General features: G+C 50.8%; 1 protein-coding gene and 1 long non-coding RNA gene across 7 annotated transcripts in view; one reads left to right on the plus strand and one right to left on the minus strand.

Moving 5' to 3' along the window:
* Positions 1-15,008, minus strand: part of LOC145528333 (cytoplasmic dynein 1 intermediate chain 1-like) — a 130,382-nt gene that overhangs the window by 92,237 nt on the left and 23,137 nt on the right. For 2 of the 6 annotated variants that reach the window (XR_014070295.1, XR_014070294.1), the window contains exon 3: positions 13,413-13,530. The exons of 3 other annotated variants lie outside the window; for them this stretch is intronic. The gene's annotated coding sequence lies outside the window, so the exon portion shown is untranslated. Of the gene's footprint in view, positions 1-5,384; positions 13,531-15,008 lie in introns of those variants that run through there. One more of the 6 variants, XR_014070293.1, reaches the window with a different exon arrangement.
* LOC145528346 (uncharacterized) lies at positions 23-9,183 on the plus strand. Its single transcript, XR_014070311.1, has 4 exons — positions 23-1,256; positions 4,568-4,665; positions 4,978-5,177; positions 7,766-9,183. It is a non-coding gene; the product is annotated as an uncharacterized LOC145528346 (long non-coding RNA).

Consider the following 15,008-nt stretch of genomic DNA (forward strand, 5'->3'; position numbering starts at 1 on the left):
GGGAGTGTGGGTGAAGGTTCAGTGTGAAGTCAACTCTCACCAGACACCAGAAGACACACACATGGGAGAAGCCTTATGTTTGCAGGGAGTGTGGGTGAAGCTTCACTGTGAAGTCAGCTCTCACCAGATACCAGAAGATACACACAGGGGAGAAACCTTATGTTTGCAAGGAGTGTGGGTGAAGCTTCACTGTGAAGTCTGCTCTCACCAGACACCAGAAGGAAGACACACACAGGGGAGAAGCCTTATGTTTGCAGGGAGTGTGGGTGAAGGTTCAGTGTGAAGTCAACTCTCACCAGACACCAGAAGACACACACAGGGGAGAAGCCTTATGTTTGCAGGGAGTGTGGGTGAAGCTTCAGCGTGAAGTCAACTCTCACCAGACACCAGAAGACATACACAGGGGAGAACCCTTATGTTTGCAGGGAATTCCATCACCTCCACTATATTTGTTCTTAGTGATGCTTCCTAAGGCATACTTGACTTTGCCCTTTGTACTTCAGGATATCTGGCTCTAGGTGAGTGTTTATCTGGGTCATTAAGATCATTTTTGTATAGTTCTTCTGTGTATTCTCACCACCTCTTCTCAATATCTTCTGCTTCTATTAGGTCCATACCATTTCTGTCCTTTATTGTGCCCATCTTTGCATGAAGATTTGCTGTTCCCTGTTACATCCTGCATGTCCTTCAGCACCCACTTTCTCCATATCTTCAGAGCTAGACACAGGAGGGGCCATTTAGGCACTCTGCTGCCCTAACAAGGAGGTGTGAGGTCAGGAATGCTAAGGGAGGGTGCCCTCCCTTCCCCTACTGCCATTCCTGCTGAGCAGGGCAGCCTCTGAGCCCCTCCACACAGGCAGGTAGTGCAGACTATCACACACCCTGCCAAGAACGGAGCCTGGAGTTGCCTGGGCAGGAACCGGAAGGGCCGAGTGTCTCAGAACCTCCCTGAGCACCCCCACCCCACCCTCTACACGGAATGTCCTTGAAGCCCACACAGCGGCTTCTCTAACACATGAGCCTTGTACCTGAGCTCTCGTGCTTCGGTCAACGCTGTTGCCACCTTGAAATTCCTAACTACCCCTTACACTTGCCTTTTTTTTTTGTTTTACACTTGCCTTTTAAGAGTGAAATATGATGACCCATGGGGTGCGCTGTGAGTAGAGCAGATGTGCACAGCACAGGACCCAGGGCCCCAGCAGTGGAAGTGAGCAGGATGCATGTGGGAAGAAGTGGACACAAAGCCTCTCGCCTGGGTAAGTGAGGGTGCTGACCCAGCCAGGAAGCCATGCTTGCTTAGACCCAGAACTGAGTTCCAATATGGAGAGGAGACAACGGTGTTCATAAAGAGTGGACCACACCCTCCCATCTGTGAACGAGTTCTGCCCTGTCCTGATCCTTTCAGGCTGCATTCAGGAGGTTTAAGTCCGGCTAGTCGCCAGAAGACACCAAGGGGAGCATAGGCTAGGTTGTGTAGGGGGGCAAACCCCAGGACCAGGGACAACAGCTCTCAGTCCCTTCCTTGTGCCAGGCTTGTGAAGCATCTCTACATGAACCTGTCAATAACAACCTCCCACTATTATTTTCTCGTTTCTTTCATGCTTTCTTAATGGAACACATTTGTCTGTGGCTTTGTTTCCCTACAGGAAGGGAAGCAGCATAAACTCTCCACCTCCTGCAGCTTTCAGCAGGAACCACAGGAGGGAGAGTTAGGGGTGGTGCAGGCAGAGGGTCTTCAACTGAAATATGGTGGGAAGGGGGACCCAGAAACTTGCAGGGGCTTCTCACCTGCACCTATCACCAGAGCTGGGCCTGGAATTTCCTGGAAGGCTGAGCAGTTCAAGAGTTCTCTCTCTCCTCCTTTCCTCTCCCCTCAAAAAGTTCACTCCTGGGCCAGCCCACAACATCCCCAAATCCCCCATCACCCACAGCCCCGCACAGGCCCTCCCTCACAGAAGTGGGATGACCTTCATGGTGGAAGCAATGGTGTGTGAGACCCCAGAGCTTGGGGTCTCAGCTCACCTCGAGCAAGGGGGGTTGGTGGTTTACACACCCTCCCAGCCCCGGGGAGCAGCCAGCATCCACGAACTGAACCACGATCTGAAAAGGAGCCAGGGGGAGCGGGGTGGGGGTGGGGGGCAAGGAATGGGGATGTGAGCTGTCTAAGGCCCCGTCCTATCCCCACAACACTGGCCCGGCCTCCACCTGACACCGTGACTGCCCTGCATGGGCACACAGGACACCAGCAGTCATGGGACAGTGTCTCCACTGCACGCTCCACTCTGACTGCAGCAGTCCTGCCTCCACCACACAATACATTCTGACCACAGAGGTCCCGCAGCTGTACCAGCCCCACCTGCTCGCTGCTCTGCTTCGCTGTCATGGCTCTGGGACCCTGAGGGTAAAGCACCAGAGGGTAAGCCTGTCTTCAGCCACCAGATCCGTCCTGATCACCGGGTCCATGAGCCCAGCCGATATCTGAAGCCGAGCTGCCTTTGGGAGAATGACACTACAGACGCTCACCTCAAAGCTCAGACTTCTGAAAACTTACTAAACAGGCTGTTTTTAGTCCTTCTGTAAAGGAGGAGATTGGCAGGTGGGGGGTGGAGTGGGCAACTTCCTTGGTGGTGCAGTGGTTAAGAATCCACCTGCCAATGCAGGAGACACAGGTTCAATCCCTAATCTGGGAAGATGCCACGAGCCATGGAGCAACTAAGCCTGTGCACAACTACTGAAGCCCATGTGCCCTAGAGCCCATGCTCTGCAAAAAAAAGCCACCGCAGTGAGAAGTTCGAGCACACATAAACTAGAGAGTAGCCCCTACTCGCCACAACTAGAGAAAAGCCCACACAGCAACAAAGACCCAGCATAGCCAAAAATAAATAAATAAATCTTAAAAAAAAATGTAGGAGGTTGCAGCATTCCCTGGTGGTCCAGTGGCTAAGACTCTGATCTCCCAGTGCAGGGGAACCCAGGTTCAATCCCTGGTCAGAGAACTAGATCCTCTATGCCGCAACTGAAGATCCTGCGTGCCAAAACTAAGACCTGTTGCTGCTGCTGCTGCTAAGTCGCTTCAGTCGTGTCCAACTTCGTGCGACCCCATAGACGGCAGCCAATCAGGCTCTTCCATCCCTGGGGGTCTCCAGGCAAGAATACTGGAGTGGGTTGCCATTTCCTTCTCCAATGCACACATGCATGCTAAGTCACCTCAGTCGTATCCGACTCTGTGCGACCCTAAGGACAGTAGCCCACCAGGCTCCTCCATCCACAGGATTCTCCAAGCAAGAATAGTGGAGTGGGCTGCCATTTCCTTCTCCAGAACAAAGACCTAGTGCAGCCGATTAAATAAATATTTAAAAGTAGGAGGCTGTTCTTCTGTCACCAAAAGAAAACTCCCACAACATTTTGATAAACTTAAAGATCTTATTTTGAAACTTCTCATGGTTGATAGCAAAAATTTTCTCATAATATGCAGTTATTCATAAAAAAGAAACTTAGAAAATACAGAAACTAAAAGCCACCCATAAAAGTGTAGGCAATACCAACTACTGCAGCATACGGCCACCACGCACAGGAACACACATACATGTTTTTCTTCCACAAGAGCTTTGAGCCTCCACCCACCTTCCTACCAGCCTCTGTTCTGCTCACCAGGAAGATTGCGCTTTGGCCTCATGAATGAGAAGTTTCCACTCAACTCAGAGGGAGGTGGAGGAGCTGGGGCTGTGAGGTTGGGGGGTTTTCTGTCCAGCCTGCAGTGAGGAGAGAAGCGCCGAGTGCCCCACTCCAGGTCCAGTAACTTCAGGGGACCTCAGGGAAGATGCCCAAGAAGAAGCCTCTCAAACACCGTCCCCGCAGTTTCCATGGTTACAACCTGTCCCATGTCTTGGGGTCGGGCTATGGGTTAACAAGTCTTCTCTTGCTGGACGTGAAAAGTGTTTCCACAGAGAATCTGTCAAAATCTTGGCCTAGGTTGGTGCAGATTTAACTTGCAGTATGTTCAGGGCTCAGGGCAGTTACTTCTCAAGCTTCCTGGGTTTAGGACTATGGTGCCTCCTCACCTCCACCCCTCCCATGGTCACAGAGCCTTCTCTTCCAGAGGAAGGTGTCTGGCAATATTAACCACAGAGAGACACATACTAAAGAGGAGAAAGACCATGGCATGCAGGGCTGGGTGTTCTCAGGGGACCAAAGGGACCTTGGACACTCCAGGCTGGACCCCTGTCCCGCCTGCTTCTCCTTCTCGCTGGGTGTGCAGTTTTCTACTTCTGGGTGCCTGCCAGTGAGGGGCTCTCAAGATGCCTCAAGCTGGGGTGGGCAATGGGCATGCTGGATGCCAGGGAACCCAAATCCTGCAGCAGGTCAGTGCAGTGTGGACAAGGGCCAGCCTCACTGAATGATTAGGCCCTGTCTGTTCAGGACACCCTCTCCAGACCCGAGGTGGAGGTGCTGCTGTCCCCAGTGCTCACCTGGGTTTCAGGAGGTAGACCTCCTGCCCAGAGAATGACAAAGGCCAGTTCCCCAAAGTCGGTGCATGGTGAGCAGAGCGAGTGGTTGTCTCTCACAGGGTCCCTGTGAAGAGTTTACTCCTGACTGGATCCTTCTTGGCTGGTTCTCTTTCTGTGTTATCTTCACACCAAATCTCACAAGAACAACGCAATCCAGGTATTCACAGCATCACTGGCCCAGGTGCCGATGACCCTCATTACAGGCTTCCCAGTGTGGGCAGGGAAAAATGGTGGCTGGTATGACACTCCCCTGGATGAGAGAAGAGACCTCCCCTAGGTTGTGTCTCCTGTGTGACTTCAGGGGGTACTGGCATGAGGGGCACCATTTCCTTTTCTAAATATTTCAGACAACCACTAAGTTCTTTTCAGTTTTTCATTTCAGATCTTTTTGATATGATCCATTTTCAAAGTCTTTACTGAATTTGTTACAATATTGCTTCTCTTTATGTTTTGTTTTTTTGACTGCAAGGCATGTGGGATTGTCAATGAGTCCAAGCTCATTCTGCTTGCCGCACGACAGGCCATTAAATCAGAGGCGAGGTGTTGAGGCAAAGAATATGACTTTACTTGGAGAGCTGAGAGACCAAGAAGATGGCAGACTATGTCTCAAAGTAACCATCTTGTCATGGTCTGGATGCCAATGTCTTTTATAGAACACAAGCTGAGGAGGTGAGGAAATAAAGTAAAAAGGCTATTAATCTTGCAAATATCTCCTGGAATGGACAGCCTCAGGAGGGGATGTGTTAATTTCGTCCTTCCTGTAGCCATCCACAGGTGGACAGGTCCTGAACAAAAGCAGAAGGGCAGGGTTCCCTGAGGCAGGCCATTATGTATGGACAGTATCCTTTGAGTAAACAAATTAACAGGAAGCAAAGGTTAAAGTAAAAGATCCAAAATGGAGTTAGGTTTATTCTTCTCTATAATAATTCCCCACTGTCAGTGTCCATTCCACAATCTTATGGAAAAAGAGGTGATGATCATTCTAATTGCTCCATCAGTTGCATCTTTTGGGGAATGTCCATCATCGGTGCCAGCATCTAAAGTTAACAAATTTTGCACTTTTGTATTTACGGAAAGATGCAAGAGTCATCTCATTGAAATCATTCCCTTTGATACACACCTCACCATCTGGGACCAGCATCCTGTCTTCTCCTTCTTGAGATTCCTCAGGGCTCACCATGGGGAGTGACTGCAGTCTAGTGGCTGGTAGAGGAAAGGAGGGGGAACCCGGGTCTTGAGGGGGACTGTCTCAGCTGAGGGAACAAGCATGTCCTATGGTTCCAGACAATCTTCCAATGTTCAGGGTTCGGCATTCAGCCTGCAGGATCTGGAGTCGCCAGCTCAGTCATGCCCATGCTCTGCACTTAGTTGCTATGTAGGCCTGACACCTACACTGCAGGAAGCCCTTTAAATGTGTGTCCTGTCCAGGAGACTCTCAGTCACATCCTCCAAGCCTGAACGAGGCCCAGCTCTGCTGAAGCCTTGCTTTGCTGAGAGGGTCTCACTGTGAAAAAGGTCCCTCTCCTGCTCTGCCACATCCCACACCTGAGTGGGGAGAAGGCAGGGGCTGGAGGCACAGTGCCTCCAAGCAAGGAGGGCAGAAGGTCACCCATTGGCCCTTGTGTCCATCCTTGGGAGCATGGTATCATGTCACTTCCAGTGGCAGGGGACCCATGTCCCCAGCTCAAATACTCTCTCATGAGGATGTGAGCCATGAGCACTAACACAGGAAACACTGAGTGACCTGCCTAGGCTGGAAGGCTAGTTCCTGGGATGTGAGACAAAGTTGGAAAGTAGCTTCTCATTGGGTTGGCCTTCTCCAGACCTAGCTTGGGGGCAGCAAGTGTAGGATAAGGGGGCCCCCAGCTGGGGCAGCCACACAGTGCCTCTCAATAGTCTGTGGAGACTGTGTGGCCAGAGTGACCACAAGCCCACTTTCACCCAGTGGATGGCGTCTGAGAGATCTGTGACAGAGGAAGCCCATCATCAGATAATAGAGGGTTTTAATGACACATGGCCACAAAACTAGGAAAAATATGAAGAGTCTGAGAAACTAAAGCACGGACATCAAAGAAAATCTTACTGCACTGAAGGTTCCCCTTGAGATAAGCAGGGGCAGCTCCAGGACTGCAAAAGCTTTTGTGGTTTCAAGCAGTAGAGACGCTGGTCCAGAGCGGGGCGGGGGCAGGGCTGGGGGTGGGGAAGGCAGCATCTCACAGCAAGGGGGCCCTTCTGTGATTGTGGGGCTACCACTATCTGCTATCCAGGGTCACCCACTGACCGGGGTCACCCACTGGCGGTCCCGCCCAAGCATCCCTCCTCCCCACGGTTGCTCCCACCCCATCACTGCTCTGCTGCCAGCTGTCCTTTCATGTTCCCAACTCCTGACCCAGAGAACAGGAATCAGACTGGCCACTCTGATTCCATGGCCAAACTCTCCCTCCCAGGGCACTATCCTGTTCACAGACTCAGGCCCCCAAGGCGCAGCTTCTCAGGAAGCTTCTGTTGGTGCTGTGTCCATATACCCAGAGTCTCCGACTGACACCTGGGACTGAAAAGTACCAGGTGTTTCATAGGAAAGGAAGCCGGAAGAGGGTGTTCTCCTTCCACTCCAGGCCTGCGACCAGCAGCCACTAATGCTGCCTCCTCTACCCCCACACTGCTCAGCGGGCAGACAAGCTAGGTTCTGATCACCTACATGAGGCCAAGGCCGTCTCAGGCCCTGTCAGTGGACCAAACACGAGAGGCTTGGTTCTAACAACCAGGACACATGCCCCCAACCCCTCGGCCCAGCCCACACCAACCACTTCTCTCCCTCTGGTTCGTGTGCTCAGCCTAGCTCCTGCTCTGTGGCCATCCTCCAAAAGGACTGCCAAGGGCAGGGGAGAAGGGAGGACAGAAGGGGCCTGGGAGCAGTGCAGATGGGAAGGTGGGAGTGTGGAACATCTCCCTCCCCTTCGGCACTTAACAGTTTCCCAGTCCCTGAAGTTAATCACATCAAAGGGTAACCCGTTCCTCTATAGTGACAGTCACATCGAAGGATGCCCTCAAGATTTCTGGCAGAGTAAACAAACCACGTGGAAACTATGATAATACTGTGGTGAAGTATTTGAACTGGAATTTGCATCACTTTATGTTGTTTCATCATCTTCATCGTGAATAGACTAAAAGCGGATACACTGAATCTTAGATTTTACGTTAGTTTTCTTTGTCACACTGGCTAAGACTATCAACTTCCCTCCCCTTTGTCCATGCAGGAAACTCTGTGATGTGAGTCTCAGAGGCGGAAGCAAATGGCAGTAATGAAGAGGACAACACGGACAACCTGGCCATTGCCGACACCCTCAGCCAAGACCCCTCTATGCCATGTCACATCAGTTAGCACATGGATACCACCAGCATGCCACTGCCGACTGGACCCACAGGTCAGGGGTTGGCTGGGGACCACCCAGTGCTGCAACCAAATCTACATTTGTCCCATCTGGCGAGGCACAGGACACACCAGCCAATCAGAACAGGCACCAGCAATAAAGACATAAACATAAGGTGTGACACCATAAAACCCCTAGAAGAGAACACAGGCAAAACATTCTGTGACATAAATCATTCCACTATTTTCTTAGGTCCATCTCCCAAGGCAACAGAAATAAAAACAAAAATAAACAAAGGGGACCTAATCAAACTTACAAGCCTTTGCACAGCAGAGGAAATCACAAACAAGATGAAACAGACAACCTACAGAATGGGAGAAAATATTTCCAAATGATGTGACCAACAAAGACAAAGACTTAATTTCCAAAACATACAAACAGCTCATAAAACACAAAAACAACCCAATCAGAAAAAGGGCAGAAGAACTAAGCACACATGTCTCCAAACAAGAAATATAGATGGCCAACAGACACATGAAGATGTTCAACATCACTAATTATTAGAGCAATGCAAATCAAAACTATAATGAGGTATCACTTCATACCCGACAGAATGGCTATCATTAAAAAGTCTAAAAATAATAAATGCTGGAGACAGTGTGGAGACAAGTGGATTCCCACTGATGGTGGGAATGTAAGTTGGTGCAGCCACTATGGAAAACATTATTGAAATTCCTCAGAAAACTAAAAACAGAATTGTCACATGATCCAGCAATCCCAATCCTGGGCATATACTTGGAGAAAACTGTAATTTGAAAAGATACACGTACCCCAGTGTTCACTGCAGCACTATCTATAATAGCCAATGCATGGAAACAATCTAAATGTCCATCAAGAGATCAATGAATAAAAAAGATGGAGTACAGATATACAATGGAATACTACTTATCAATAAAAAAGGAAATTGCAGCAACATGGATATAACCAGATATTATCATACTAAGTAAAGTAAGTCAGAAAGAGAAAGACAAATACCATATGATATCAATTATATATGGAATCTAAAATATGACACAAGTGAACCTATCTATGAAACAGAAACGGACTCATGGACACAGAGAATAGACTGGTGGTGGCTGAGGCAGAAGAGGTTGGTGGAGGGATGGAGTGGGAGGTTGGGGTTAGCAGGTATAGCTTTTACAAATAGAATGGATAAACAAGGTCCTACTACTGTATACCACAGAGAACTATATTCAGTATCCTATGATAAACCATGAAATATTTTTTAAAAAGAACGTATATATGTATATAACTGTATCACTGAGCTGTGCAGCAGAAATTAACACACTGCAAACCAATTACACTTCAACTTAAAAAATACTGATTAAAAAAGAACAGATGCTAGCCAATTACAACAGATACTCAATCCATGAGAACAGACTTCCCAACAGTTAGAACATGGACCAACCAGTCAGAAGAGGGGTCTACTGCAGACGGGGTCCCACAGCTGCCCACAGGCTGGCTATGAGCCCTGGGCACCATAAGCGGGAAGTGTTGCTGGAGGAAATGAGAACTGTACCCAAACGACTCCTCCTCTAGCTGCAAAATGAAGTGGCTCTGCTTCCCCTGACCACATAACTGAAGGGACCCCAGGATGCCCTGGCTTGGTGCTGGGACCAGGAATATACTGGTCAGATCCCAATACAGAGGACGTCTATGAGGGCCGTTCCAGAGTGTGGTGGGCCAGGATAAACAAGGAGGAGTGCAGCAGCTCATCCCTTTCCTCGAAGATCAGACACAGCAGCACCCAGGAGGACAGTCACTGTTGTATTGGAGGGGAGGTCCCCAAGTTTGGTGCCTCTGCCCTCTGGCTGATGCCCAGTGCTGACCCCCATGTGCCCGTCTGCAGAGCATTTCACACACATCCTGCCGGCTCAGCTGCCGAGCCCCAAGGTGAAGGCTTGTGATCACGGCTGTTCCCACAGGCATCAACAGCACCAACCCTCTGGCTCTTCGCCTGACTGTGAAGTCCAGCTGAGGCCAGCAGACATCCCATGAGCTATGCTCTACAGTGACCGCTATGTCACTAGTAAGCAGCAGTGTCAAGATGCAGGCCAGCAGTACTCAGCCTGGAGAACTACTAGAATCAACAAGAACACACTGACCCATGAACACTCCTGGTCCTGGGCTAGGCAGTGACCAGAACGGGCAGAGGAGTGCAGAGAGCAGATTCCACAGCACAGACAAGGTCCAGCTGTCCCCCGGCAAGGAAGGGCCCCCTTCTCTGGCCAAAGCCCTCTGGATCCCCCGGCTTAAGGATATAGAGGCTTCAGGTACAGGTGGTAGGAACAGACTCAGAGCTGCTTTTTAAGTCATGTAGGGCAGGACATGCAGGTGAGTGAAGGTCAGAGGGAGTTTACCATAAAAACAGGGTGTCTGGGGGAGCAGACAGGCTTGGGTGGAGCTGAGCCATATGGGGGCTGGGAGGCCAGGCTTAGAAACCCTGTATGCCTTTCTCCCATCTCTGCCTCCTAATCTACTTAACCCCCCCTCGGCAGCCTGACGCCATCTGTCCTGTGCATCTCCACACTCAGACTGTCCATTCATTCAAAGGATATTTGTTTAACACCTTCCTCTGGCCAGGTTGTGTCCCAGGTATGGGGACAGCTGTGAGGAGACAATAACCCCAGTTCTCGGGGAGCAGAAATTCTACCTGGGGCCAAATGCACCCCTCCTGTGGCCATCACCCCCGCCTCACCCTCCTCAACCCATCAGCCGGCCCTCCCGGAGCTCCAGCCTGCATACACGGTTCCATCTGAGCATCTCCCCTCCTCCGAGGCGGCCACTCTCTGGACTCACTGCCCATCAGCTCTGCCACCCTGTGTCCTGTGTCCTTCTCAGAGCATAGCACCATCTGAAATGGCCTCCCCATCATCTGCATCACACCTCAGTGTACCTGGCAATGTTATGTCCACGTTGAAGAAAGTTCCCAGCTGCCTTCACACCCTTTCTGTCGAGTTCCCACCACAAATTCCTGTCACAGTGGCCTGGAAGGACTCCCTGGATGGGTATGGAGCAGAGGCTCGGTGGTACCTGAGCAGGTGGACCCACATGGGCCGCTCCAGTGGTCAGGGTAGGACAGGGACCTTGCAGCTCCGGCTCCAACCCGGATGGCAGGCAAATCAGCTTCCTTCTCCCTGGGACCATGAGGGGATGTCTCTCATCGCTGCTCAGGGTCACAGCTACCCAGGAAGGGCTGTCAGTTCTGCGATACCTAGCACCCTGTGTACTGTTACATGTTTTACCTGTGTGATCTCAACTCCCTCAGGAAGAACACTTTGGGCTATATGCTTGGAACAATCAACAGGAATGGTTAAAAATCACTTGAGGTAACACAATCCAGACACAAAAGGCCCCGTGCACCTGACAGGAGGCTCAGGAGCAACACTAGGAAGGGAGCTGCTTATTTCCTCCTTGGCGTCTCAAGTCTTCCTTAGCACAAGTTGTGCCCTCCTGGTGCTGGGGGGGCTGCTGTGCCTCTAGCGTCACATCAAGCAGTCAGAAGGGAGTGGGAAGAGGAGGGTAGGACCATCAGCAGAGCTGCACTTTGTTCCTAGGAGCCTGAAGGTGTTGTGTGACTGCCACTGGCTGAAGTTGGTCAGGCAGCTATGGCTTGGGGGCCACACGGTGGGCATGGCATGGCTGGCCCTGGCCTTCTTAGGCTGGACCCCCCTGCCTGCTCTTAATCAGCTCACTGCCCTCTCAGGCTCCAGGGGAAGCCTGCAGGCTGGGCAGGGGCCCTGGTGAGCCCGAAGAATCAACTCTGACAATGCCCTGCCCTGTCCTGTACTCTCCCAGGACTAGGTTCTCTCTTGGGGCAGAGAGGGCATCAGGGCTGTAGATGGAGAGGGTGACAGGGCAGCCAGCAAAAAAAAGGTTTGACTGTTGTTTTTGTTAGCTTGCTTCTGACATTTGAGATGGTTAGTGTACAAGGAAAGATTACAGAGTGAAAATATCAGCCCGTCAACACTGGTAGTCCCAGATGTGGTCCTGGTATCATTCTTCTGTGTCCCACACCAGAAAGTGTTCCAGGACACAGCCCCTCCACATCTCAGGTTCGTTCTCTGTGACATGGGGACTCTGAGAGCCGCACCCTGAGCCTGTGATGGTGATGAGGTGAGCAAACTCTTTGTAATGGAGTGGAAGCGGCTGCAGATTCAAACCAGGAAGCTAGAGCTGATTCTCTCTCCTAGTCACAGCTGCTACTCACGACTCACTTCACCCGCCAACGGCCTCACTCTCTGTACTGGGCTACTCAGCTGCCAGTGTGTGGAGAAGTTCACTTATTTAACTGTCCCCTGTGGGGGAAGTATGCTTGTTTTTGGTCCTGTCCCCCTGTCATCGTTCAGTCACTCAGTTGTGTCTGACTCTTTGCAACCCCATGGACTGCAGTATGCCAGGCTTCTCTGTCCTTCACCATCTCCTGGAGCACGCTCAAACTCATGTCCATTGAGTCAGTGATGCCATCCAACCATCTTGTCACGTCATCCCCTTCTCCTCCTGCGCTGTCTTTCCCAGCATCATGGTCTCATCTAATGAGCCAGCTCTTCGCATCATGTGGCCAAAGTACTGGAGCTTCAGCTACAGCTTCAGCATCAGTCCTTCCAATGAATATTCAGGATTGATTTCCTTTAGGATTGACTCGTTTCATCTCCTTGCAGTCCAAGGGACTCTCAAGAGTCTTCTCTAACACGACAGTTCAAAAGCACCAATTCTTTGGGGCTCAGCCTTCTTTATGGTCCAACTTTCACATCTATACATGACTACTGGAAAAACCATAGTTTTAACCATACGGATCTTTGTTGGCAAAGTAATGTCTCTCCTTTTTAATATGCTGTCTAGGTTGATCATAGCTTTTCTTCCAAGAAGCAAGCATCAAAAGATTTCATGGCTGCAGACACCATCTCCAGGGATTTTGGAGCCCAAGAAAATAAGACTTTATCACACCGGCAGGCAGACCAGCTCTGCTCACTGTTTACATTGTTTCTCCATCTATTTGCCATGAAATGATGGAATTGGATGCCACGATCTTAAGTTTCTTTGAATGTTGAATTTCAACCCAGCTTTTTCACTCGTCTTTCACCTTCATCAGGAGCCTCTTTAGTTCCTCTACTATTTCTGTCATAAGGGAGGTGTCATCTGCATATCTGAGGTTATTGATATTTCTCCCTGCAACCTTGATTCCAGCTTGTGCTTCATCCAGCCCAGCATTTCGCATAATGTACTCTGCATATAAGTTAAATAAGCAGGGTAACAATATACAGCCTTGATGTACTCCTTTTGCAATTTGGAACCAGTCCATCGTTCCATGTCCGGTTCTAACTGTTGCTTCTTGACCTGCATACAGTTTTCTCAGGAGGCAGGTTAAGATGGTCTGGTATTCCCATCTCTTCAACAATTTTTCAGTTTGTTGTGATCCACACTCAAAGGCTTTAGCGTAGTCAATGAAGCAAAGGTAGATGCTTTTCTGAAATTTTCTTGCTTTTTCTATGATCCAAGGGCTGTTGGCAATTTGATCTCTGGCTCCTCTGCCTTTTCTAAATCCAGCTTGAACATCTGCGAATTCTCAGCTCATGTACTGTTGTTGAAGCCTGGAGAATTGGAGATTTTTGGAGAAATTTGAGTATTACTTTGCTAGCATGTGAAATGAGTGCACCTGTGAGATAGTTTGAACGTTCTCTGGCATTGGAATGAAAACTGACCTTTTCCAGTCCTGCGGCCATTTGCCAAAACAGGTGTGTGTCTCTATGGGGTCACCTCCTAAAAACATAAGCCCTGCCAAAGCTCAATGCATTTAAATCTAAAATACACACTTCTTGGTTACCTCCAAAGCAGTTGTAACCAACACACAAACTTTGTCAGAGAGGTCTCCTTCCCCACCTCAGAGGGTCCTGATCCTTAAGGCTCAAACTGACCAGGCTCACTATCTAATCATTTGAACATGCAATTTAGGGAGAAGAAAAAGGACCCACACGTAGAGCAACACAACCGGTCAGGCAATGTCATGCAGACTGTAAGCACAGAATGCCCTTATTTTTATCTATCTGTTACATAAAATCTGTTCTGTGAGCACATCACGTGACATTTTAATACAATGATGGGATTCACGCCTGTATTCAGAGCCTTGCCTCCTCCGTCATTTCTGCAGAGCCCGGACCCTATGCTGTCAGTGTGTGGTGTCCCTGCACCTTGGGGATAGAGGGCCAGGGCAGGTGGGGGGTGGGGGGCGGTAAAGTTGACCACAAGGATGTCACCCCGCACTGCCCTCTCAACCTAGGCAGGGGTCAGTCCTGCCTGGGCACCTCCACATGGCCTCTTGGGGTTTCTAGCAAATACTGACATCCAGGGAAGGAAAACAAACTACACTGGTTCCAGGGACGCCAGGGGTGGTCGGGCTCCCCTTGCACTGCCAGCGGCCCTGCCCCAATTTTTCCCCCACCGCCCTCATCCCCTCCTGCGCCCCTCCCCGTCCAGTCCAGTCCCGCCCAGCACTCCAGCCCCAGGTCCCCCATGCCCACCCCCCCCCAACCCCCATGAAGCGGGGCAACTCCACTTGGGCCTGGGAGGAGCCTCCGGCTCACAGGTCTGCTCACTGATTGCTCAGCTGTCCACTCCCCCCCCACCGCCCCCTACCAAAGAGCCCCCTGGGACCCCCTGGAGCACTTTTGTCTCTGCCCTGGGATTGGCTGGTACCGTGGCTCCTGGGAGGTATCAGGGCAGGGCTTCCCAGGGAGGTTGGAGGGCGTGGGTAATGTGTGGTGTGACTTCTGGCCTCCTCACCAGTCCCCAGGCTGGCGGAGCATGAGCTCCGGGGCCCTCCCGCGGCTGCAGACACTCCAGCGACGCCTGGACGCCTGGGCTCCTCGGCGGTTGGGTGACAGACCTGACCTCTCCTACACTTGAGGCTATGGTCCGAGGTGGCCCATATATCAGGGGACAGAGCTGGGTTCGGGGAGAAGAACCCTCTGTGGCCACCCAGGCACTGACGACATGGTGCTGGGGGTGCTCTGGGTGTAGAAACCTCTTCGGTGCTGGGAGGAGGTGGAGAGATCAGCGTTGTGTAGGCAGT

The sequence above is a fragment of the Giraffa tippelskirchi genome, chromosome 12 (assembly GCF_054371585.1).
Source record: "Giraffa tippelskirchi isolate mGirTip1 chromosome 12, T2T-mGirTip1v1.2.pri, whole genome shotgun sequence".
NCBI classification, from domain to species: domain Eukaryota; kingdom Metazoa; phylum Chordata; class Mammalia; order Artiodactyla; family Giraffidae; genus Giraffa; species Giraffa tippelskirchi.